The sequence below is a fragment of the Falco peregrinus genome, chromosome 6 (genome assembly GCF_023634155.1).
Source record: "Falco peregrinus isolate bFalPer1 chromosome 6, bFalPer1.pri, whole genome shotgun sequence".
NCBI classification, from domain to species: Eukaryota; Metazoa; Chordata; class Aves; order Falconiformes; family Falconidae; genus Falco; species Falco peregrinus.
The window spans coordinates 32,521,896-32,549,389 of NC_073726.1; the positions used below are offsets into that span (position 1 = coordinate 32,521,896).

At 38.3% G+C, this 27,494-nt stretch overlaps 1 protein-coding gene across 4 annotated transcripts in view; it reads right to left on the reverse strand.

The window, feature by feature from the left end:
• The window catches only part of SYT1 (synaptotagmin 1), a 357,757-nt gene that overhangs the window by 264,147 nt on the left and 66,116 nt on the right, over positions 1-27,494 (reverse strand). For 3 of the 4 annotated variants that reach the window (XM_055808605.1, XM_055808601.1, XM_055808603.1), the window contains exon 2: positions 13,339-13,449. The exons of the other annotated variant lie outside the window; for it this stretch is intronic. The gene's annotated coding sequence lies outside the window, so the exon portion shown is untranslated. The remainder of the gene's footprint in view (positions 1-13,338; positions 13,450-27,494) is intronic. 4 annotated transcript variants of the gene reach the window in all.

Below are 27,494 nucleotides of genomic sequence, written 5' to 3' on the forward strand. Positions count from 1 at the left end.
GCACTTCTAGTCGAACCTAACCTGTTTTGCTGTAGTACTGGGAAGCAGTCATCAGACAAGTAAGTTAGTGGTGAACTTCACTGTAAAGCTGAGACCTTACGTGCATGTAGTAGCCTCAAGAACAATGAAGCCTTGAGATAAGTAAGATCACCCTTCAAAATGTCTATCAGTTTTTTCTGCCTCTTCATGTTTCTAGAGCACACATACTTGACTGCAGATTTCTTACTGCTATAAAACAGCATAAGAAATTTGGTATGTGACCCTTTTTGGGAATGTGAGGAATTTCCTACTGAGAAATTACCTATTGTTTAATGGAAAGTCATTGATCTCTGCTCACCACCTGCTTAGTCCAACTGTTTATTTAACACTTTGGGTGATAGCAACACTTTATCTCAGAAATTACCCTTGCTGAGGCTAATGAGCATCATGTTGTAATTTTAACTAGATTCAGATTTATCTCGAGTCCTAGCCAAGCACTGACTCCATTAGTCGATGACAATGGCTTGTGTGTTTGGCTAGCATCTTAACCCACAAATTGTTACACTAAAATAAACATTAACAAATATGCAAAAGTTGGCTCAACAATTCTCAGGTGGGACACAATGTGTATTTCAAGGTGTCACCCTTTCACAAGATCTGTATACAACACTTGAATTTGATTAAGAAAACTTATTTTGGATACTTCTGTGCCTGTAAACCTCAGGGTAGATCAGAAGGGCTTGCTGTGATGCCTCTGTGACACAATTCAACCACTGCTAACCTGTACTTGAAAAGAGAAAGGAACTCTTTGATTTCCCTGGAAATTACTTACATATGAGTAGAACATCCTCCCTCCCTGAAAAGAGCTTGTAATGCAAGAAATGCCCAATCAGGGAATTCACAGATTCAAAAGAATACCCCCAGACACGAGTTATGTAGAAGATCCCTCACCAGGCACCTGTACATCTCAAAATGTGGTATTAAAGGGCAGGAAGGGCTGTTGAGTTCTGTTGCCACCACCCAACCGGGAGGAAGTGATCCTCTCAGAAGTGGAAGAATGTGGCCTTAACACTTCACACATGTCTATACTTGAACATTTTAGTTTTTCAAATTTTCCATGGATTTTGAATTTAAATCAGCTTTCATTTTATTCAAACCAGTTTATTCACACAGTGTCACTGTTACTGTGCCACCGTTAACTTTTGATCTCAACAAATTTATTTTTTTCCAAAAGCTGGATTAATAGCACTTCCTATGTCATTGTCAACAAAACAACATGAAAAAAAAGGGTTTTCAAATGGTGTCATCAAACTGCAGATCACTAGTACACTATAATAAATGAAGTCTTACACAGACACGCAAAAGAGTAGGATGGGAAAGCTAAGGTAAAAATTACACAACTCAAAATAATGTCTTTCAAGTCCTTCCCATTTTTCAAAAAATGTATTGATTTGTAATGAAAACAGCTGACTCAGTGACACCAAACTGACTGAATCACTGGAAGGTTAGCATTATCTATCCAGCTTCCTCATGCTGCTCAAGAACAAACACGCCTGAGCAGCCATAAGCATGGTCCTGCATTATACGCATACAGCTGCATTCATGAATGTATGTTTTTCATGTTTATGATATAACATTCTCCACACAAGAACATATGACAGAGACTTGCAAGGTTGGTTGCCTTCCATGCTGTTTATAAAGGACAATAAAATGCCCATTTTAAAACACTGTTCACTGTAGCATGATCGGAATCTCTCGCTTTCAGTATGTATCTACAGTACATACAGGTAATGTATTAATCTAGAAATAACCATGTGATTGCCAGTAGGAAAAGAAGCAGAAGAATACACAGCAGTAGAGAGAGATTGCACAGATATGTTTTGGGGTTTTTTTTAATCTGTACATTACTGTGTTGCAAACAACCATTTATTTACAAAATGAGTTTGAGCTTACAAATATGTCAGGCCTACCCTCGTCTATGAATTACATACAGTTTTGCAGCAATGGAATGAAATTTTGCAGCCAACACCCTTCATGTGTAACTAGTTTGTGCTGAAACAATTTGTCAATCTTATTTAACTGCCGTTATTTGCTGCAGTACAAGGAAATTCTAACTGATGCAGGTTAGACTTCTGCTGTCAAATAGAAGTAGTAACAGCTGTCTTTCATAAAATACACTAAAGCTAGCTTGCATCTTCCCTGCCAAAACTAATCACATATTCTAAGGATGTCCATACACTGTCACGTATTTCTTCTTCTGTCCTGAAAGGTAGGGCTGCATTCTCTATGTCTCTGAGGGCAATTTCTCCACAAAAGCTACAATTTTATTTTTTTTTAATGGCAATTCAGGGTTACAGAATGGAAAGGAACCCATTTCACTGCAGCCATCTGTTCCTAACACAGACATGAAACGGCATGACAAGATGGAAGCTCTCTCTCCTGTCTCCACCTGCTCCCTCTGTAACTTGTTTTTTAGTACTATTCCAGTACGCTTTAAACCTTACTTATAAAAGCCAATATACCAGACGTCCTTGATTGTCCCACCTGCTGGCTGTGCTAACATGCACCATAACAGATCCTCCTGTCCATCCTCTCTTATATATGCATACATAAAAAAGGCACTGCACAGTGTGCATGACATGTCCTCTCTTGGACACTGTAAAGGGTGTAAAGCGTGTTTGTTCCAGAGCTTTTTATTTTAGTTCTAGCTGTGCAGCCTCATGTGCTTTGGTCAGGAGGTTGCCTGTTGACAATACCACAATAACCACCTTGGAAGCCACCACACAAGCAGGATTTGTTCTGGGAACTGAAATGCAAATGACCTTAGCTACTCAATATGAGCCTCCTCCGCCTAGGGAAAATATATAATCCCTGATCAGTGTGTATGCACCTTCCTCAACTGTGCTCTGATCATCAGGGGTATGGTTTTCACACAGCTGCACCCAACCTTGCTTTTTCTTTCATACAGGCTTTTAAATAATCATATGATGTGATCAGGTTTCTATCTGTGCTTCTCCTGAGAAGCAGGTCACACCATGCAGACTCTTCCATTGCACACAGCAATGCTTAAACTTGTTTAAGGCTTCTATAAAAGCCTATTGACAGGCTACATGGAAGCCAATAATACTTTTAGTTTTCCCACTATATAATGCAGATTTCCACTGTTCTTCTCATCAAATCAGATACTCTGCCAATGAAACATACAGGTTTCTCCATGCACGTTTCAGTCATCACTAAATCTGGCTGCTCAGACCAAGAGTTACAAAGTCAAAATCCCACAACAGCATCATTGTGCACATATAGCACTGTACAATCAAGAAATACATGTTAAAAATAAAAAAAGAAAAAAAAATTGTGTCTTGCAAACTAACATTCCACAAATTAAACCGTGCATGTATTGGAACACAAAAAACATCAGAATTTCCTATTTTTCTATGATATATTACATCTTACCCCAAATACTCTCAATATGTACATATAAGTACACCAGGATGCACTTATTGTCCGTTTCATTATCCACAAGTACAGACCACAGTCATGTATATAAACATGCCCTAAACGTAAATATCCAGTATTTTCAGTCATTTAAACTCGAAATGACAATGCAAGAGCTATGTCTACAGCTGCTCATACTTATATCCCTAGCTCTTTAATGACAGACTTCTTTTACAGATGAGATAAAATTCTACATTTGCAATCCTGCACTTTTTTCCAGCTGACTACTCTTATCTGTAAACTTTCCCTGTTTGATTTGACTTCCTACCCCCATCACATACCCCAGGAATTTGGGGAATGGACCCAAGCTTCACATACCTTCAGGAGTCCAGTTATGGTACCTATGAAGAGAGATAACCGTGGCAAATAGTAATTAACAATTTGTTCAGAAAATTATCTGGAAAATGGAACAAAGAAACTCATGAATGAACAAGAATTACCTGTCTTGGTTCATTCCTTGTTTGGCCAATGATTTATTTGGGTTTGTGGGCATGTTTGCCATGCCAAAGCTGCTTTTATGATCTCTGTTTCTTAAGGTATCTGAAAAGCCAAGTCTGATGCAAAGACTTGATGGATGTCTGCCTAATGCATGTAGCTATTACTTTGTATTTTCCTTCTTTATTAAATTTTCAGAATCAAAAGGAGATAAGCACTACCACAAGCCACTGTTACCAATATCAAGGAGACACACACAAAAGATGTTTGAACAAAATTAAATTCTACATGTCAGTAGTAGACAAGCTGCTGTTGGAAAATGCCAGATAATTAAATTTTAGAGAGAACCACAGATTTTGAACCTCTCATAGCAATGAGATCTGTCAAACACAGATAAGAATTCAGATTTTTAAAATATACAAGGTTTCACGTCACATCTTTTTTTAATGTGAGGATAAAATAAACCACTTCTTTGTGCCAAGAGTTCCAACCAGTTTGTCATGCTGTAATGGACAATGTATCACTCTGGTTGGGCCACCATCTTTCTGACTCTGAGACAGAAGTTATAAATAATACAGAAGGAATCAGTATTCACCCAGTTTACCAAAGAAATAGTGGGAGAACAGCAGAGGATGAATTTACCCCAGCACAGTGTCCTAACCAATGGTCCAGAGAACAGGCAGCCCTAAAAGCAGAGGCGGGCACAAGAAGGGACACAGCAGATCTCCCCAACAAACTGGAGAGCTGGCCATCTGCCTCCTGCCTGCAAGCTGAGAGCCTATCAGAGTTCATAGCTTCCCTGCCAATTTCTCTCTTTTCCACGTTTTACACATCTGGGATACGTAAATTTTGCATTCAAAGTGATACGGAAGGCAAATATTTTTTAATATTTTACAGAAAGGAAAATATTTTTCTTTTCAATAACATATGTGAAAGCTTACAGGCAAAATTCTGTCACATCATGATCTGCACAATAAACTTGCTGCATTGCAATACAGATGGGTTCCAAATTGTTGTGTGGCAAGAAAAAAAACCCTGCAGGTTTGCATTTCTAGCACAAATTTTCAGCTGTACTTAGTCATGACAGGAACAGAGGGCCTGATACACCAACTGGGCCCAATCCATCAGGAAGTCTGTTGCCTCCCTGGGGCCTGGGTAAGGGATGTTACTAGAAAACTCCCTTGTCTGGTACAGCCCTCTGATTATTACCCATTACAGGTCTTCCAAGTGGGCAACAATGAAGTCCAAACAAGAAAACTGAAATCAATCAAGAGAGACATCAGGGCCTTGGGGAAACGGTTGAGGGATCAGGACCACAAGCACTGTTTTCTTCTGTACTGCCAGTTGCAGGGAATGATGGGGTGTGTAATTGGAAGGTGACACAGATCAATACATGGCTCTGGGCCTGATGCCACCAGCTAAACCTTGGGGGTTATGACCACGGTCAGTTTACATGGTACTAGGCCTGCTGGCAAGAGATGGGGTTCATGTGTAGCAAAGGGGGAAAAAGACTCTAGGTCAGAACTTAGCAGAGCTCATCAAGAGAGCTTTAAACTAGATTCAGAGGGGGAAGGGAATAAAACCAAGATTGTTAGAGATGAGCTTGAGGGTGGCATGCTAGTGTTGGAGGCAAGTTCAATAGCACAACTGAAGTGCATCTATGCAAATGTCTGAAGCATGGGCAATGAACAGGAGGAGCTGGAAGCCATCGTGCAGCTGGAAGATATGGCATAATCACCGTCGCAGAATCATGGTGAGATAACTGGCATGACTGGAGTGCTGCAATGGCTGCAAAGTCTTCAGAAGGGATAGACTAGGAAGGAGAGGTGGTGGGGTAGCTCTGTATGTCAGGGAGTGTTTCAACTGCCTAGAGCTGAATGATGTTGATAATATGGTTGACTGTTTAGAGGTAAGAATAAGGGGGAGGGCCTACAAGGCAGATATTCTGGTAGATCCACCATTTATGAACAATCCTGGCTAAATGGGGAAGTCCCAGAAGACTGGGGGTTAGACAATGAGACACCCATCTACAGGAAAGGCAGGAAGGAGGATCCAGGGAACTATAGGCCTGTCGGCCTGACCTCAGTGCCATGGAACAGATCATCCTGAGTGCCATCACACAGCACATGCAGGACAACTGGGGGATCAGGCCCAGGCAGCCTGGGTTCATGGAAGACAGGTCCTGCTTGATGAACTTGATCTCCTGCAACAAGATGACCCGGCTAGTGAATGAGGGAAAGACTGTGGATGTTGTCTACCTGGACCTTAGTCAAGCCCTTGACACTGCCTCCCACAGCATTCTCCTGGGAAAACCGGCTGCTCATGCCTTTGCGCTGGGTTAAAAGCTGGCTGGCTGGCTGAGCACAAAGAGTGGCAGTAACGGGGTTACATCCAGCTGGTGGCCGGTCGCAAGTGGTGTTACCCAGGGCTCAGTACTGGGGCCAGCTCTGGTTAATATGTTTATTGACAATCTGGATGAGGGGATCAAGTGCACCTTCAGTAAGTTTGCAGATGACACCAAGTTCGGCAGGAGCATTGATCTGCTTGAGGGTAGGAAGGCTCTGTGGAGGGATCTGATCAGGCTGGACCAATGGGCCAAGGCCAACTGAACGCGGTTCAACAAGGAGAAGTGCCAGGTCCTGTACCTGGGACACAACAACCCCACGCAACACTACAGGCTCAGGGAAGAGTGACTGGAAAGCTGCTTGGAGGAAAAGGTCCTGGGGGTTGCTGGTTGATGGCCAGCTGAACATCAGCCAGCAGTGTGCCCAGGTGGCCAAGAAGGCCAACAGCATCCTGGTTCGTATCAGAAACAGCGTGGCCAGCAGGGCAAGGGAAGTGGTTGTCCCCCTGTACTCACCACTGGTGAGGCTGCACCTCAAATACTGTGTTCAGTTTTGGGCCCCTCACTGCACGAAATACATTGAGGTGCTGGAGTGTGTGCAGAAAAGGGCAACAAATCTGGTGAAGGGTCTGGAAGGTAAGTCTTAAGAGGAGCAGCTGAGGGAACTGGGGTTGTTTAACCTGGAGAAAAGGAGGCTCAGGGGGACCTTATCGCTCTGTACAACTACCTGAAAGGAGGTTGTAGTGAGGTGGGTGAAGGTCTCTTCTCCCTGGTAGTAAGCAATAGGACAAGAGGAAATGGCCTCAAGTTGTGCCAGGGGAGGTTTAGATTGGAGATGAGGAAAAATTTCTTCATGGAAAGGGTGGTCAAGCATTGGAACAGGCTACCTGGGGAAGTAGTTGAGTCCCCATCCCTGGAGTGTTTAAAAACCACATACATGCAGTCCTTAGCGGCGTGGTTTAATGATGGACTTGGCAGTCCTGGGTTAACAGTTGGACTTGATGACCTCGAAGGTCTTTTCTGACCTAAATGATTCTATGATTCTAAATACAGAAACATAACATAGAAAACAATATTTTATCTACCATATGCACAGCCACACTGAAAAAAAAAAAAAGTATTTCCTTAAAATACATGATGGGATTTATCTGTTTATACTTACAGAGGCATTTAGGAATAAGAGCTCCCATGTAATCAGTATTGGCCTATTACTAGAAACCAGGTGTCTCTGAAATCATGTTAGGAAAAAACCCTCAAGTTTTCAAGACTAACCCGAGAAAACGTCCTTCACCCTCGCTGGCTCCTTAAACTGTCTGAGAGGCAATCTGGTGTGCGGGGCGCAGGCGCCGGGCGCTGGCAGGGCACTGCAAGGCAGCTTCTGTGAGGTGTGGCTGGGGCTGCCTGTACCAGATACAGCCGGTTCCCGCCGGCTCCACCTGACCCCCACAGGGCACCACAGCCCAGATATTGGCACTTCCAGGGAAGTGCATGAAAGATGGAGCAAAACCACTGCCCAGTGGTGAGGAGGGAGAGAGAAAAGTCAGAGAAATAGCCCCTGTAAGCACCAAAGTGAGAGAAGAAGGAGGGTAAGGAGGTGCCCCAGGGGCTGCAGCAGAGATTTTCCTGCAGCCCAAGGAGGACGCCACACCACTGCAGGTGGATATGCCCTGAAGGAGCTGCAGCCCATGTGAGAGCCCACGTTGAAGCAGTTCTTGAAAGACTGCAGCCCATGGAGGCCCCCCATGCTGGAGAGGAGGTAAGTGTGAGGAGAAAGGAGTGGCAGAGACCAGCCGCTAGGAGCTGACCACCACCCTCGCTCCCCACCGCGCTGCACTGCTCAGCACGGGGAGACACATGAGCCGGGAATGAAGGAGGGAAGATGAGCCTGGCAACAAGGAAGAAGGTGGTTTAGGTTTTTGTCTTTGTTTCTCATCATTCAAATCTACTTTAATTGGCAATAAATTAAGTTAATCTTCCTCAAGTCCAGTCTGTTTTGCCCGTGACAGTAATTAATTGGTAAGTAATCTCCCTACACTTTATCCTGACCCACAAGCTTTTCCATCTTCCTTTCTCCCCCTGTCCTGTTGAGGCAATGAGAAGATCATTGCTTCTAGTAAAAATGTGGGTTTATGCTATCAAGAAACTATACCCATGCAAGTTTGCTCATGAGTCCACTGTAGCCCAGAAAATAACTATCCTCGTTAGATTTGAATCACAGATCTTCTCTGAACTTTACACTGGGGTTTCTTAATCCTGATTTGTTCAGATGTAAAGATGGTCAGAAATACCCTGCTGGGTTCTTTTGAGCCACAAAATTTTTTCTACGTCACTTGACCAAACCTGTGGTAGGACTTTCTGAACAAAACTAAATTTCAAGTCTACCTAATCTTGCATCCTCTTTCTGACAAATGACATTTAATATTTAAATGACATTGATATTTAAAAAAATGTGTGTGACCTCCTGCAACAGTTATCTGGAATATAATTCATTCCATGAAACACTACCTAACCCACTTAATCATTTATTTTGCCCTACATGTGGGTTTTTTTCTTCCCCCTAAAATCTCACAAGAATTCACTGTTACAATTCTCACTGCCATGTAATTTCAAAATTGTTTTGAACTTTGCCAGCTTCTTAGCTTCATCCTGTAGTAATCTGGTGGGCATTTCATCCATCCAGTTAAAAAACAGTATATTCTTCCCAGGTATGGTGTGCACTTGTATTTTTTTCCCCAAAAGTGGTTTTCATTTCTTTTTTGCCTGCCAAACAGCAAAGAAAAGTCATGTCCCCCCCCACTATATAAACATATGCAAGGGAATGAGCATCTGTTTTCTGACCATCACTGATGCTGAGACTGACTGGGAGAAACAGCAAGGACTTGAAGTACCACCTCTGGCTCAGTGAGCAGACTGATTGTTCTCATTTTGTTTAACAGCTTATGTATAATTGCTGCTAGTTTAGACTGCAACACAATAAATGCAGTGCGGTGGGAAGAAAGAAGCCTTTTTTGCATCAGCAATTTTATTCTGTTTCTTATAGGGAGAGCAAGACCTGCTGTATTACTTTGTGAAATTTTATTTTCCTGCAAAAAGCCTTTGCTATGTCTGATTCATCTTCAATTGCCAAACCCCAGAAATTTCATTGTAACCTGTGTTGCCAGCATAAGATATCTGAAGTTACAGGAGGCAGTTACAGAAGGAGGTTATATACTGTTTAATAAATGTCAACAAATTATTTTTAGCATCTATTGCTCTCCCTATTTTTAATAATTTTTTAACCACAGATTATGTAAAATTCAGTTTTCACTGTTGCTTAATGGTTTACCATTAAGATGGAAATGATTAAAGGAGGCAAGACGTATCCATCTACAGCCTAGGGATTTTAAGTTATCAGTGGAATGTCGGCTCCCAAAAGAGGAATGAAGGGAAGTGTTAAATCAGAAAAAAGGCGGCAAAAAAGTACAGAAAAAAAGAAAAAGAAGTTATGAAAATATTTCTATTTTTAGACACAGGTCTGAGGTCTATCAACCTTTGCCCTGAGACAAGTCTTCAAACTGTGACAACATTGCTTACCCATAATCTTGGTGTTCATTGCAACAATGCCTTAGTCCTCGATTCTTGAACAGTTCCATGATAGTATGTCAACAACTTCCCAGAAGATAGGACTTCACTGACCAGAAAATATAGAAACATACTAAAATCCTTCAAAGACCAAAGGAAAAAGCCAAAATCTGGAATAAGGTGGGAAAGTGTAATTTTTCTCAAACAATTACAGAACACATATGAAACATCCTCTACCTTGTGGGGAGATATTTAACATTGGTTTATAAGATATTTTCTTTTACTGAGGTATGCAGAGCATAAGTCCTAAAACTGATCACCAGTATTCTCCACTGGCTGCACTCAGCTGGCTGAAATAGTATTTTATTTGTAGTCCTACATGCTCCATCATGGTTAACGGAGTTTTACAAGCATGAGAATGAAATGGGAATTCCAGGATTATTATTCAATTTTTGATTTTTATTTTTTTTTGTAAGTGGGCTAGAAACAAAATACTGCTAAGACAAGGAAAGGGGAAAGAACTTGTGAGAGTATTGCTATCAACTGCCATGGCTTTTTGAATTAAATGGGGTCAGACCGTTGAGACTGGTTGGTCTGGGGCCTCCTGATTCTGGACTTGTACTATTTACAGCCTTCCTCTGTGATTTGTGGAGATGCCCTCAGTGCTGACTTGAGCATCGCTCTGCATTTTTAGAACACCCAAAGCAACTATAGTGGAAGTAATAGCTCCTGTAACAGGAGAACTCCTTTCATCCATGATACTATCATCAAATACAAGCAAAAAATAACACCAAAATCAACACACCATAAACATTTCTAAATGGATAGTAGTATTAAACATAAATTGCTTCTAAAACACTTAAAGGAATATTTTTACCCATTTAATGCATTTTTTAAAAAAATAAGAAGACTCCTTGTAATGCTTAACCATCTGCAATTATTCTGTGTTTCAGTAAGCGCTTCCTAATACTCAAAAAGTCTCAGAAGGTATTTCCTGCTGACTCTGTTTATTACAGTATCCCCTTTAACACAATTTGTAACATACTATATAGACATCAACAACATCGAGAGACCTACCAAACAAATTCTGTAACTTGGATGAGAGAGTAAGAAGCATTTCTAGTTCAGACTTATGCATCAGATCCTCAGGTTTTGTTGCATCCTTAAGTTCCTGGTGTAGATTTTTAAAAATTCTCCTGGATTAATTCTCATTTCATTTTTGCTTTCATTTGCTTTTCCACTTCATATTTACTTTACAGCCAACTTTATTCTATTTCACACTCCCGTAAAACATACTGTAGCTCATGGGTATATGTGGATAACCTCTTTAATAGCAATCTACCTCAAGGCATGAGACAGCCAAATGTGCATGCAAGTCCTTGAAGCTATTGTTCAAATGGAAATTCAGCTTTCAGATCCCAAAACATTTGCCTTTGTTCACTATCCTGCGTGTCTCAGTTACAGGCAGTTTCCTCTGAGAATAAGAAATACTGTCTACAAATGTGTCTGCGAGTAAGTCAGTAATGTTATAACTCAAACTAGTTTAAATAGAGATAGAAATTAATTTTATCACTGGTAATGAACCCACTACTACTTCAATCAAAATCCATTTGCAAGCTTTGGTGGAACAGGAACAGATGCAGGGGAATTAGAAAATAAAATATTTTTTCAATCTCTCATTTGCTCCCTCCCCCTTTTTCCACATTCAGCACAGAGCTGTACTGTGTTTATTACTGAAAATAAAAGGTAAGTTTTGGGCAGAACAAAAGTCATTGCTGAAGTCACACATTGAGAGTTAGTCTCACAACAATCTGCTCTACAACACAAACAAATAGTATTATTCTTTCCAAGTAAGTTATTTTCTCTGGGGACAATTTACTTTGAGGACATATTGCTTTGCATTTTCATGTGGCGTTTCACTTGTTTTGTGAACTTTCACTGAGAAGTGCCCTGACATTTCACTGTCTTTATATGTTGTTGCTTTTCATGTGACCTGTGAATGATCTCCACTTCCACAAGCTCCCAGTGGAATAAACAGAAAGAGCATAAAAAGCTCTAACCTAAATGAAGTCCTGAAGCCCTTGCAAGAATAAACAATTAATTGATATGGGAACTGTGACATGCAAATAGAAGTCCTGCAAAAATCTTCAGACTTACACAGAAACTTTTTTCCTCTATTAAAAGGAGTGCTTATAGCATAATGTTTTACTGAAACTGCATCAAGCCTGGCAATTACAAGGAATCTTAACAGAACAAGATTGTTTCCCTTACTCTCCTCATCCCTGGAGAAAACATCAAAGCAACTGGGTGAAGACTATCAAGGCTATGGCAAGCAATGCTACTTTGATTTAACATACTCAGAAAAGTATCTATGCAATTTCCTAAAACCTATTAATTTCAAATAGTTACCAAGTCAAGAAGTACTGAAACAAAGCTAAAATGGGTAGTAATAGATTTTCACTGCTGATTGCTGAAAAATGTATTTTCATATGAAGCAGTAAGAGTAGCAGTATAATAATTTCCAAATGTTCTATGACCAAAACAGAATAGCAGTGAAATGACCTTAGAATAACCCTAAAAAATATATGGTCCTTTCCCCCTTACAACAATAGTTAAACAGAGACGTAAATCAGAGGAACGAAGAGGACTTAATATCTATGAGCACTACGCATTTTTACTAATTGTATTTCAAAGAAGAATGATAGTCTCTTACCAATGTAATTTCCTCAGGAAATAAAGGCTTGCTTAGTGAATACATTTATATCTGGACATTATTGCTGTCTAGTAAGACAATCGTGATACAAATTTCATTTCCGGCTCTTAAAATCAAAAAAGTCAAAATACAGGATCTAGAATGCAAGACTGACAGTATAATCACCTAATTTCAATATGCTGCCTACATCACTGGTACAGGAGCTTATGAAATGACTACAGAAGTGACATGACTGCTTGGTAGAGATTGAGGTGTAGAATCAACTCAAATGGAACTCGTTAGCTAAAAACGCACAGCAGACATTATATCTACAACCTGAAAAATCATAATGTAGTATGTGCAGCTTCCATTGCTTAAGATATTCACAGGCAAAAATATAAGAACACACACAGCAATGTAGAAATCAAAGACAAACCTTACTCAGAAGTGATCTGTACAGTGGTGCACAATGGCAGATGCCACAGCATATTTATTTATGATGCAAGGCTGCTCAAGATCATCTATGGATAATGAACCATGACAGCTTGGGATTTGATAAAACACAACTGACGGTGAGAGAAGGAAAAAAATACACTACTATCTGAACAGCCAAAAAATGCATATAAACTATTTTATTTTCATCTTTAATGTCAGTATGACATATGAGGTATTACCACAAAATTTTATGCTCACTAATATAATAGACTTCACATCAGAAAAAGCTATTTCTTTAAATTATTTGCTACCTCCATTTTATTTTTTGGAAAGCACCATGCATTAAAGCATTTAACAGGGTATGGAAGGTAACAGAATCCATGTTTGTTTAAAATACCTTATATGATTGGCATCAATGCAGTTTTCACAGGGAAATCTTGAATGAAGGCTCTGCCAGTCACTTTCTAGTTTCTTCACAGCTCAGAAAAAAATCCCTTTTCTTTTCTCCCTTTAAGAGAAAGACATTCCATGTAAACACTCGCCAGTACCTATGCAGCTGTATTTTCCATCTTTGACCACAAACGACTGGGGCTTAAAAACTCTTTTAAATATGCTTGGTTTGTTCAGTGCCCTTCAGCTGCTGATTAACTCTCATGTTAATCAACATCTGGCAATCAGATTGTTAAGATACACAGAAAAAAATATATGAACAAGTTTTTTTCCTCATGAACTCATTTGGACTGTTTTCTTGGTGTGATCCAACATTACATATTTCTGTAGATTTCATCACTGAGCCAAGTACGGTGAATTGCAGTGATCTCACCCACATTGTATTTTCCTACTGTTGTATCCCACAAGGTTCCTTAACTTAGCATGCTTAGTGAATTCATATAACAAAAGCACATGGTTTTATACTTGCATATTTTTTAACATCTATACAAAACCAATTTCAAAACAGCTTGCATTATGGGGCAAAGGTGGCATGACTCAATTCAATCTTTAGGCTTGCACAATTTCACAGAACTATTCAGATTATACTACAGGTGGTTTTTTTTTTCCTTCTCAGTTCTTCTATTTTCCTTCTATAGAGTCTCCTATTCTGGTAAATTAAGAGCATTCACATCACTTTTTCCCCACAGCTATGACTAGAAGCTCCAGTGAAGACTGAATGCTTACTGTGATGTAAGTTGTTTCAACAAGACCATTAGAGATCTTTTAAGTTTTTTATAAATCAAACCCCTGAGATAGGAAAGGATAGGAGTAAATCGATATCAACATATTTGTTCTACAGATGGAAGCTGAGGTACACAAAATTAAACTATGCTGAATGTCACACAAGGAGTCTGGTTTAAGGAACCTTCTCTGTCTTAAATGTCTTGAATCCTTGCCCAATACATTAATCATACATCATAAAAGCTGTCCTCAGTCTCCACATCTTATATGTAGTGGGTTTTATTCTTTTTCTTGGTAAGAAATGCCGTGATTATTTCATTTTGCTGGTCCTAGTAATTAAAACAGCAAAAATTCTTTAAAAAAAACCAAACAACAGAAGCATTGCATAATTCAAAAGTTCATGAAGAGTATTTTTCAATAGTTCGGAAGCTCTCATTCTTCACTACTTAAGTACTACAAAATCAATATTGTTAACCACAACAGTAAAAATGATGGAATTTTCTATAAATGTGGATACCTATAATTTGCCTTCCCATTTTTTAGGGAATAAAGCCCCTATCAGCAAGGTGCATTGCATTGAATTTACAGTCACCAAAGTCATGGGATGACAAGAATTTACACCACCACACAATGTGCCTTTTCCATCAGAAAAGAAAAGAAATGCTAAATCCTTTAAATGACTCTAGGACCTAGGGTTTTAATGAAATAAAGATCAGAAAAAGCTAGTTAAAAATGTTCTGGCTTTCACAGTCAACAATTATTATGTACCTTCTGGCTGTCTGGATAGAATATATTTATTTATCAAAACAACAAAGTAAAATTAAACTCATTAGATGCAAACCACAACATTAATAAAAGAACATCACTGCAATGTCAAGCACTCAAAGTTTAATTCGGCCTTTTTTTGAGGCTTTATGACAGTCTCTGAGTCACATATGTTTTTGTGGGGAGCCATGTTTATCCAGTGCCTTAGTTGGTTTTTTTAAATAGAATTTAAGGAGTCTATCCGTATTATTCTATGATTGCTTTATAACATACAGAGTACATTAATAAAATGTAATTATGACTTCATAATTTTTTCAGGATAAAATAATACAGTAATCTTTTGCACCCAATAATGGATACTCATTTCCTCCGCCCTTTTTTTTTTCTTTAAAGCATGTAGTATATACTGTATGTCCTATAAACCCAAGCAAAGCTTCCACTGAACTCCATTTTCCTGCCTTCCTGGCTCATTTCTCAATCATTCCCAGTTTTCCTGAGCTAGGATTACTGGCTGATGCTAATGGCAGGGATGCTGGCAGCTCTACATTTGCTGTCCAGTTATCCAATTTCTTATTAAATCTGTCTTCCCTATAGCTCCCTGCCAATTCTCACTCTTTTTGTCTGGTCAATCCCAGGTTCCCACTCCATGTCCAACTTTTATTCCCTTCCCATTCTCTAGGTTGACTATTAAACCACTGCCTTTGTCCATCAAGCCTTGGGCATTCCCTCCTTAGCCCAACACTGACGGTACCAGCCCCCTTACTCTTCCATCCACTGAGGTCCTGGCACTGTCCCAGCTCTCATTGCTGGGGCTGGATCCTTCCCATTGCACAAAGCAATTATCAAAAGACATCACAGGAAACGTATTTTCTGTCTTGAAACATGAGTATATTCAGTCACTCCATGGGAACGCCCTGACTTTATCATCGTCAGCCTTAGAAGTTTCACGAGCACACTCAGCAATGACCACAAACAGAGATCAACAGATCCCTCTTTCCTCTGTGAATACTGATGCTTTTAAAAAGGCTTATGATTTTGCTAATTCTAGTGGTCATTCACAGAGATGGCCACAAGCACATTCTGCTCAGAACAAGCAACCTCACTACTAGGCATTAAAAATAACCACCAAAAAGGAAACTTTCAAATATTACACTTCATTTTGTGTGGAGACCTTAACTGTGTTAAAAAACCTTAGTTAGAAACAAGTATTTCTAAGGAGACAGCAGTTAGCCTTTGGGAGTCAGGAAAAGACAGTTAACTAAATCAATAAAGTAAGTTTTAGTACGTTAATAAAGGTAACAGTGAAACGTGATCCATGTTTCAACAGGAATTTTCAGGTTTTCTTAGAGATTTAAAACTACTTTTTACAAGTCCCTCGGGGAGCAGAATGAACCTCTCTCACTTATTGGATGAACAGTGCATAATACTTTGCATAATGAAATTAAGCAGCCTGAAATACATGTGAACATGACTAATGAGACCAAATGCAGCAGGAAAACCAAGCAGATGGCTTGAGCATGCTGGAACACAGTAGCAAGGAGAGATCTGAACGTTTCAGGTTTTTTGCAGAATATATACAGAAATACAAATATAATCTTTGAATTTCTCCATACTACTGCATCTGTCAGCACTTTGATGGTCTCACGGACAATGGATCACAAATGAGAGCTTGCCAGAATACTAGTAGTCTCTGTAAAAAACCTTTACATGTCTTCCATAGAGATGCAAAATGCAAATGGGGGTGGGGTGGGGGGGGGTGGGGGGGTGAGCGGCGAGAGTTTAATTTTGCATTCTGTGTCTTGCTTTTTCACTTGCATAAAAAGATACTTAAGCTAGTGGTATCATTTCAGTGAACTACCCTTTCTTCACCAGCAGTCTGGTTCTCAGAAACCTCCCCAGTAGGATGAACATTCTTGGGGGAAACAGAAGGAGAGAGAGAAAGAAGAGAGCAAGTATTAAAAGATAATGGGAAAAGACTTTCTTATTAAGAAAAGTCAAAGACCAGCTTATGAAGGATGCTACCAGGAACACAGGAAGATGAATATAAAATCAGTTTGCTCTCATTGCTTTCTGCAGAACAAACATTCTGTCCATAAAAAGATTAACTGTTCATTTCTATAATTTGAGCTAAAATGAGGGTTACCAGGCAGCTTCTCTTTGAGAGGTATTTCTTGGCTGAAGGTGTAATTCTGCTCTGCATGCAACACATACTAACACTGGCTATTTACATCTGCTAACTTATGAGATTGCCCGCAGTTATGTTATAAAGAACAAGCAGATTCAGAAAGAAAAAGCACCAATCTGAGCAACTTTATGATGTCATCCGCCACCTTCTCTGCCACACGACTGGGATAAAATGCCTTCAGATGTGTATTTTGTGACAGCTGAGATTTTTTTTTCACTAGAAAACTTTATCTCATGTTTTTGAAAGAAAGCAAAGACACTACCTGTGATTGCAATATAAGGACACCTTGTCAACAAAGTAATTTTAATCAATGTTCAGAAGAAAACTACTTAATTTATCCGCATTTGTCCAATATAACCTACCACATCTTTGACTATTACATATTCCTATTATTTAGTGCACACAGTGCAATTTAGTAGTGCAGAATAATTTTATTACCAACACAAACTTTAGAGGTCCGAGATTCAGACATTTTTTAATCCCTTCAGTTAGCTTTTCAAAATGTATCTCTACACTGTGTGCATTGGTTTCCCTTTTTTAAAGTTTGGAATTTTTTAGAATCACAGAAAGATAGTGAATAATTTCATGGAACATCACCATTCAGTAAAAAAAGGACCAAAACCCACAAAACCCAACACATTTTTTAGTTCTGGAAGACAGTAATGATATTTCTTTACTATCTAACTGTATTTTTATGTCCCGTACTAAACAAAAACCACTTCTTTCCATCTGAAGCATTTTAGAGTTACCTCTACCCTGCAACAACCACAGGAGTTTCTAAAAAACTGACATTTGCAGACCAGCAAGATCTTTCTGTCAGCATTAACCTAAATTTATCAGGTGACATATGCAGAGATTTGGATGATCTCTTTATTTTACTGAAAATGATTCTTAATTACACTGCAGCACAATGTTAAAGCTTCACCTCAAGAAATCTTATAAAGTGTTTGTTACATGATAAATGACCTTAAATGAAAACTGCAATACACAGACATCATTTCAGCCTGCACTACTTGTACCAGGTCTCCCTCTGACCTTCCATTTTAAACCTTGGCTGCTATTCAAACTATCAGCAAAATCCAGCTTGCATCACTATCCTTGTAGCTTGCTAACATAGTTTGTGTTAAACATCAGTACTTATCACAGTACTAATAAAAACACGGGGTTATTTATCTCAGTGCATTTTATCATAGCATGTCCATACTGACCAGGTGTGCAATAAGAGTTTTGTGAGGAAAACTATCAGCTGATAATTTCTATCTTGTCAGTGCTGTAAAAATTACATTCTCCTTCTGTAAAGCTGTTCATAAATAAATTCAGTTGTAAAGCTGAGTTTGTGATCTTCTGCAATAATCTGCATCAAACCAGAGGGCTCAAACTGTACTTTTATACCATTTTAGGTTCGGTATATTGTTGTATAGAGGAAAACTAGCAACCATAAAGGAAGCTGGTAGGAGCAAAGTGCAAAACAAACAAAAGAAGGGGGTTCTTTGTCCAACAGGTGGAAGATCTATGAAACTCTCAGAAACATATTAGAGGGTAAAAGAAAATTTTTACAAGTTGTATGGGGAAACTGAGCAAGAACTTGGAAGAGAGATTCATTGAGAGTTAAGAGAAACCACACCAGGTTCAGGAAATCCCTTGAGCTGAAAAGAGGCTGGGAATTTTTGAGAAAAGTGTGATATATTCACACTCTATTCCTCCATTCTATGGAAATCTGCTATGGCTTGTTCAAGGTAAGGATGCTGGAGTCTGTAGGTCCCAGGCTATAAGAATCCCTGCTCTGAATCCTTGGGACCATTCTTCTGTTCTAATGAGAGATGTTCTGAATTTGACCTATATATTTACTTAAGCAAAGGCAAGGAAACAGATGCCTTTGCATTCCAGGAATCAGCAAAAACCACTGCATGATGCATCTGTAACACCCACTGATCCTTAGTAGTGCATCTGAATCCATTTCTACTGAACAAATTTGTATGGCTCAAACTTAGTATGTGCATGATTATCATTCTATTAGTAGTGCCACTGCACCTAGAGCAGAAGTACTTAATAATCTAAAACCCCTATGATTCAAAAAACAAGTATGAGAAACTTTCACACTATACCACAAATGAAATGCATGTGAACCTTCCAAACAGTTACTCTGTAAGTACTTTGGAATTAAAATCTGCAAGAAGATAATTTCAACATGTCCACCTTTCCTGTTACTCAGAATGGTAAAGTAAAAAGGTGGTAATTATAATAATGATGATGTTGATGATAATAATAATAATAATCATCATCACCACCATCCATTTTCTATCCTTACACAGCATATAAGGCAGACAAGTGTAAACACAGAATATAACAAGATAGTCTAAAAACTAGGAGGAACTACCTTTATCTTACCTATTAAAGCAAGTGCAGAACATACAGTGACTGCAGTGCAGGGTCATGTGAATACAAAGGCTTATAACCATCTGATCTGGTAATTGCAAATTTCAAATTTCTTCTTTCCCTTTATTCCATTTTAGGTATTCATATGGTAGCTCATAGCTAGATATTTATAAAAAACTGACCTTGGTGACATGTGGCCAACATTTTTAAGTTGTCAGCCTTCAAGAAAATCTTGAATGTCTATCCTCACATGTCACTATTCAAGCTTGTATCTGATTTCTAGTCTGTCTGGTCTCAATAGGTTATTTTTTTTTTTACTTTCTTTTTGAGGATATTTTTCCCCAGAGGAGTTAAGACTGAAATTCTTGTTCCTCTACTAAATTTATACACAACTAATGAAGGAAATTCTGGTCTGTTTCTTTCTTTCCTAATCAAAAGCAGTAAGTATATGCAAATACACACTTCAGTTTGCACTGGCAAAAGTATCACTCGATCTCATCAATTAACTGACAGAAGCCAAAAAAAGTATTTCTGTTACCACCCTGTCTTATTGGTCTTTGTGGAAAATTCTGTGTAAATCCTGCTTCCACTTCACTTCCATAAAGATGTTACTGTAGTAACATTCCTTTACTTTAGCTACATCTCAGATCATTAATTTTCCTACTATAGGAAAAGCAGACTGTGACAGACACCTTGCTTTGCTATAAACTTTTTTCCTTCACATGAAGGCTGAAGCATACAATAAAAAATAAGAATCAATAGTTCACTACAAAATGATCACTTTTATATGATTTCCTTATATTGTTCCAAGTCCAATCCTTAAACTCTCATTCTGACCACTCTTTCATACCCCATTCCATACTGATCAGCCCATTTACTTGCTACTAAGGAACAATTTCAAGGTTAAACTATGAGAGTAATCTTCAACATATGAAAGACATCAAACACAAGATCAATTTGATAGTATAGAACTTACTGCAGAAGGAAACTATACAGTTTGTTTTTTTTTTAATGCTACAAGTGAAAATAACTCAAACACATAAAACTAACAAGCTGAAAAAGGGTAAGTTTTGAAGTTCTATCTTCCAGATCTGTGCATTTGCTCAATTAGCAATTATTAAAGTCAACTGATGTGACCAGCTGACAACTTGTAATGCTAAATTAAGAGTTTAACGTTCTTTGCTGACATCCAGCTGATGTACAATGTGCCACTCTGTACCTAGAAAACGCAGCATGTCCTTTTTAAGACGACAAAACAATCTTCACAAAGCTTTGGCAACAGGAGCTCCCACTTTATCAAGATCCTGCACATTACCTCAGATTGGACTCTCTTCAAAACAATAGTTTATTAGCCAACTAGGTTGCAAAGAAGCATTGTCCCCAACAAACAGCTTAGATGAGTTGAGTTACCATTCTTCTCATATATACAGTGAGGGGAAAAAAATCCACTTGCAAAGTATTGCAACATTTAAAGGGAAGATTGCCATTTCCTCTGGCAAAGACTTATGAACATTAAAAAATGCTGTAGCAATAAAACAAGGCAACCCCTCCCCAATCAAATTAGAAATCTCAAAAGGTATGAACTTGTCACGTGCATCCAGGCAGAGTTCTCTCACAGCTAGGGAACAGATAAAAACTTTAATGAGCTCCCTTGAAAATTGGTGTTCACATTTAGAACGAACAAAAAGTTCATCATTTCTTTTTCATCCACTATCCAGGAAGCTTCCCTGTCAGGATACACACTAAAATTCTACACTCAAGCAACTAACAGGTGCACACATAAAGCAGGCAAATCATGCTAAGTTCAAGCAAAGCATCATTTAAGACCAGGAGTGCTTTGCATTTTAAGCTTGTGAGTTCCTATTGCCCAATCGGGCAACACAGCTTAGATAACTCATTTTTTTACAGTTGCACTTACTTAGAAACAGGAAAACATGGGCACATCACAGCCAATTCACAACAGCGAAATCAAGTTTTCAACAAAAATTATGTAAGTTACAACACACATGAGATTTTAAAATTAGTTCAGACAAATAAATACACAGCACAGTTTAATTCTGCCTTCATAGAGGAAAGAGTGCAAGGCCCACTATATTGTTTCAATCTGCATTTTCTATTTTTAATTTTCACATTATATGCATATAGATTAATGAACACTGATGTATTAATATTAGATTCATAATTCCAGACTAGCCGGTGTGTGCTAAAGATAGCATTTTTAATTATTTTGTCTCTAAGGTATTACTTTCTGAACTATAAGGAAATGCCTACAGAACACAACATAAGAGAGCAAACTGGTCTGTATTGCTTCTGTGTGGGTGAAGGTAAAATCCAGTTTTACAGCCTTCTAGACTTCACCTTACCCAGACGTTCTGAAAGATGTGACCTCATTGTAGATATTTTTATTTCTCTCAAGAATCAAAATAGAACGTGAAGAAAATAACCAGATACAAATTTACTATTAATTAATTCACTACCAGAAGTAAGTTCATACTTATTGATATAGTACGCATGTGATGAGCAAAATGTCATGACCAATGGCTTCATAAGCCTTCAAGCCATCACTTCAGAAATACCACTCCAAAAAAATCCATTAAATACACATGAAAAGTCTACGTAGTTTTCTAAGGATTTCCTGAGGTTTCTCAATATTAGGTGATCAGGCTTAAAAGGTGTGAAGTAACACGTATCATAAGAACATGTGCTTGCTGAGAACCTCCAACAGAACATTAAGTGAATCAGAAGATCTTATGAGAAAGGTAATAACTCAGTGCCACAAAAACTTCAATAAAACCCCAAATGGCCATTGATATAATCAGTTTATTAGACAACATTTGAACCAATGTAACTCCTTTTTTTTCTTTCAAATTTTCAATGAAATATTTTCATTTTAACTACAGGTAAACCAACGCTACCACTTAATTTCTATTTGGCTGGGTTTTGGCTATCTCTGAACAGTGGGATTCAGAGGGACTGTCAAGTTTCAGATATTGTGGTGGGTTGATCCAGGCCAAAAACTAAGCACCTGCCAGCCACTCACTCACTCCACTTCCCCTCATGGAGTAGATAATTTGAAGCACAAAAGCAAGAAAAAATAAAAATAATGGGTTGATATAAAGGCAATTTAATAAGTGAAGGAAAAAAAAAAAAAAAAAGGAGGGAGAAAGAATACACAAGGGAAGCAAGGCAATCACTCCCTGCTTCCTACCAGCAGACTAACGCTCATGCAGCCTCCAACCAAGAACTTCTTTGAAAAGACTACCCCCCAGTTTTTATTGCTTACCATGACATATAAGGTACAGAACATCCTTTGATCAATTTGGGTCAGCTGTCTTGGATGTGTCCCCTCCCAAGCTGCTGCACACCCCCAGCCTACTTGCCAGGGGCAGAGTAAGAGACGGCCTTGATGCTACGCAAGCACTGCTCTGCAACACCTAAAACATCAGTCTGTTATCAACACTGTTTTGCACCATACGAGCTCTGACAAAGGTAGTTCCATCCCAGCCAGACCCAATACAGATATGCATTGTGGTTCATTTCAGTTTGCCAGGATGAGATGTAACTGCACACAATGATCTCTCCCCATTTTCTTTCTCCTATCATTTCCACCGTGGTTCCCAGGCATTCTGATGAACAGGCAACCAGGATTCCCAAAAGCACTAGTCATGCAGCCTAGGCGTAGCTACTGAGGTCACAGTCCTCCAAGCCAGAAGTCACCTCCACTACCACCAGTCTCATTTCCATCCTCTTGATGTTCCACTCTCCAAATTCCAGCACAAGAAAAATTACTTAACTGTCTCTGCTCCAGGTGGTAAGTCCTACAAACTCAAGAAACACCTCATGTCCATAACTGTATCATCACACCTCTGCCACTTTTTTTTTTGGTCTTTCTCCAATGTCTTCCCCTTAATTTACAGCCTGCCAAAGCTTGTCCAGTTCTTGACAATCTCATTCTTGGTGTGTTTGACATCTCTCAGTTTCCTTCTACTCTATACATTGCTTCAATTGCTCTAAAAAAAAAAAATCTAACTAGCACCCAGCCCACTAAGGAATTACTCTGTCATATTCTCTGTTGGCGTTTCCAAGCAATTTTGTGCTTGAATGGGAGTCACGCAGGTGAGAGCCTAATATTGGCCAAAATTGATATAAATGCAACTTCTAATGTTTGTGATAATAATGTGCAAAAATAAGTGGAAAGATGATTAAATAAATAATTCTGATTTTCATACCATTTCAAAGTTTACTTCAGTAGTATTATAAGATGGTCAGAATGATACTTGAGGCAAAGCTTAATTGCCAGTATAAAAGGCACATTGCATTGCATTCAAGAAAACAGAAGATTGACTGACTGCAAAGTTGTCAGTCTATACTGAACAGAAATAAATTGAATGGGTAATTCATGATACAATAGCCTTCTCAGCAGTTGCACATGCTGTCCAGGCTATTTAAATATTCTATAAATAATTGCTTAGAAAGGGACAGTTGACACTGTTCATAGACTGGATGATGGATCATCAGGTAGTTTAAGTAAAATTTTGCTTGATTAACTGTTTTGTTTTTAAACCACCTGCACTGTATTGTCAGATGTACCAGTACAGATCAAATTGCTCTCACCCTTTTTCTGAAAACCAGACAAGCTTACAAATGAAAAGTTTTATTGTACTATTAAATTGATGCAAAACTGAAGAGCTGTGTATTGTGTGATTCCAATTATCTATTTTTTGGCCCAGGCTTTAATATCAGCCTTTGTTATAGCTGAAACTCATCCAGATTTATCAGAACTCTAGTAGTTTAGTGTCATAGAGAAATAATTTTACTTTTTATCTCTGATCTTCAAAATACATTTATTAGTCCTTTTGAAGTGTAATTTTTCAGTTGATTTTTTTTTGGTCAACTGGCAACCAAACTGATTACAACTAGAATATTTTCAGACAGAGGCATATATGAACAAAGCCCACTGATTTGAGTCAAAGCATACCTGACATCCATCACTGTAAATGTTGAGAGTGCATGCAGTTCTTTGTTTAGACGACTGAATGAGGTACTTAGATGTCTAAAGATGCACAAAAGCACCTAATGGAGATCATAAAAGCATTTTAATGAGTAGGCACCTTATTTCAAAGGACTTTCATGGGAGTCAGGCACATATTATGCTTAGTCACGTCAGCAAAACCTACCATATGTTTCCCTTAGCTTTGGTCAACTCCAGATACTTCTTAATGATATCCTTAATAACGTCAATCAGAAATCTCTTGTTCCAAAAGGGTAATCATCAAAATGTAACATTCAAAGCAATACAGCAAACCTTTAAAATCAGTGTATACAAAACCTATTAGCTCTATCTTTTGACAAAAATAACATCTTAGGTAACAGAATCAGCTTCATCTCCAGGTTCCGCAATTGCAAAGCTGTTCTTCCTGGTATATACACAGTTTTAGAATACTACTTTTATACAAAATATTACTATATAATGTTTACTGTACAACAAGATTTTCCCTCATCTTCATGTGATTTAAGTTTTTGGCTCACTCAAGTAAAAGTTACAAATGAACTGTATAGATGATAATTTTTTATAGTTACAGTATTGTAGATTTATCTCATTGCTGACATAAAATGAAACTAATGAACTTGCTAACCACCTGCTTTCACATATTAATTTAAAGAGTTAAGGACTTAACTAAATCTTTGTTAACTATTCCTCTAATTGTTGGTGGGTTGATTTTTGGGAGGAGGAAGAGAGTGAGGAGTGAGGAGGACAGATCCTTCTCTGTCCCATTTTCCCCAAGTAATTAATACTCATTCCTTTTTCAGCTGAATCCCGAGGTTCAGTTAAGATCAGTCTCAGTGTGCTGGGAAGCGTGCAAATATGCAGTCAAAAGAAACAAAAAACATTATAGCAATATACCAAAGCAACTGAAAATCTTACTGACATAGTACCCAGTTACTTTTAGACATTGCCACATATAAGTAGAAGCCCCACCTCTGCTGGAAAATCTACTATAATTCCTATCAAGCAGAGACATTTCAGTAAGAACATTAGAACAGAGAATGCAAGCTATAAACTCCCATCCGAATGAAAGTGCAAAGACAAAACATAAAGAACAGCTGAGAAAAAAATGTGCTTGTTCTTAACAATGGGAGAAGAATAAGACTGTATTTTATACATGGACAGGAAGTAAAACATGAGTCTTTTAATAAGCACATACACCTTTTTCTAATTAACTCCTCAAAATGGTATTTCAAGAAGTTATATTCATTGGCACATTACAATTCTGTTTCTGGAAGATTAGCAGAAAAGAATAATATTTCAATTGTTACTACTTTGAATTGCTTTTGATATTCTATTCTACAGGAGCATGCAGAACTATATTCAGTTCAAGTGACACATTGAGCAACTCACCTCGGAGGCTATTTTAAGCACGCATGCTAGCACATCAAATGGGACGAGCCTAGAACAAAGAGATGCGAGGACAAACTCTGCTGCTATTTCAGGCAGTCTCTTGTGGAGAATTTAGGTGTCAGTTATGAAGATCATATAAATGCGTTATGTTTCGCACAATCACTATTGATTAATTATGACCTACATTAGCATTCAAACCACCTCAGCAGTAAGGCCCTGTAAGACTGTAAACAGTCATTTCAGGTGAATTACTGGTGTCATCCTACAGAATGCCAGTAAATAAGAAGATCATCTCACCACAATAATTACTGAGACAGTACAAAAGCAAACAAACAAAACAGCACAGCAGTGACATATTATCTAGTCACAATGTCATGTTTGTGTAGAGCTTATTTTTAAATGTATCCATTTGAAAACATTGAAACCTTCTGTTATGGCTATTCAAATATATACCATTCAACTCATGAAAAATCACAATTTACAACTTAAGATCCATCTGCGTATTGGATATACTTATATCTGTCACTACTCTTGATGAGTTTGTGCATTTTTTGAAACCCGTGCTCAGAACAATAGTATTATGAGAATTGAACATCTCAGGGTAGGATGCTCCACCTTCATTCACGTGGCAGAGGACACAGCCGTCCAACGAGCTGTGTGGAGAAGAGGGCAGCGTGCTGCCACAAAAGCTTTTTGCAGCAGGTAATACTGGAAACTTTTAGTAGAGCTGTGACTGAAACTAGAGTAAGCTTTACTCCAACTAACAAACTGCTTGCAGTAATTAAAAATGATCCATTTATTTCTAAAAAAAAATAGCTTTTAATTTAAAGGTGACATATACAGATGGGAGGAGAAAAAGAACAAAATGACCATGTGTGAAAATTCAACAGCATTTTAGTTGAAAACAGGAAAATTGAATACCAGTCTTTATTGTCTTTCAATGAAAGAACATAATAAAACAAGCTATTGTAATTGTTTTTTAACAACAGCTTTTTCCATAAATGGCATTTATGTTTTAATTACATTGTTAAAGCTGTGTGAAGAATTTATTTCGTTAGATACCGTTTCTTTACAACCGTTCTCAGTATTACTAATTAAACCGGCATGTCATCGAGATAAAAAGAGCATTTTTATCCTATTCCTTTAAATCTTTTAAACGTCTAATTCCTTAGCACTGAATTAACTACTGATACAGCTGAAAATCTGTTCAGCTGAGCATCTTCATCCCTTTCACTTAAATCTAGTATCTCCATTGATTTACGAGAGAGCAGATATGCATAAGAGTCCCATATAGACCCATATAGCTATAAACCTTTCTATTACCATAACAGGGTTTCTTACCTGCTGTTATTGCTCCTCTGGGAAATTACTCGTTATGCAAGGTTTTCCCCCCCATATAAGCTTAACTAACCCTTAGAAGGATTCTTTAAATATTTCAAATCATGACAGCAACAAGTTGCTTACAAAGAATACATTCTCTTAACAATACTAAAATTTTGCTAATAACAGAGGCTATGACACCATATTTCACAGCCTTCATTAGTTATTGTTGCAACTGAAAATGAGGAAGAAATACCTGAGAACGAAACCCAAGTTTACAAGGAATGGAGCCACATTTCCTGAGTCCTCTCAATGGTGCAGAGGCCACTAAATT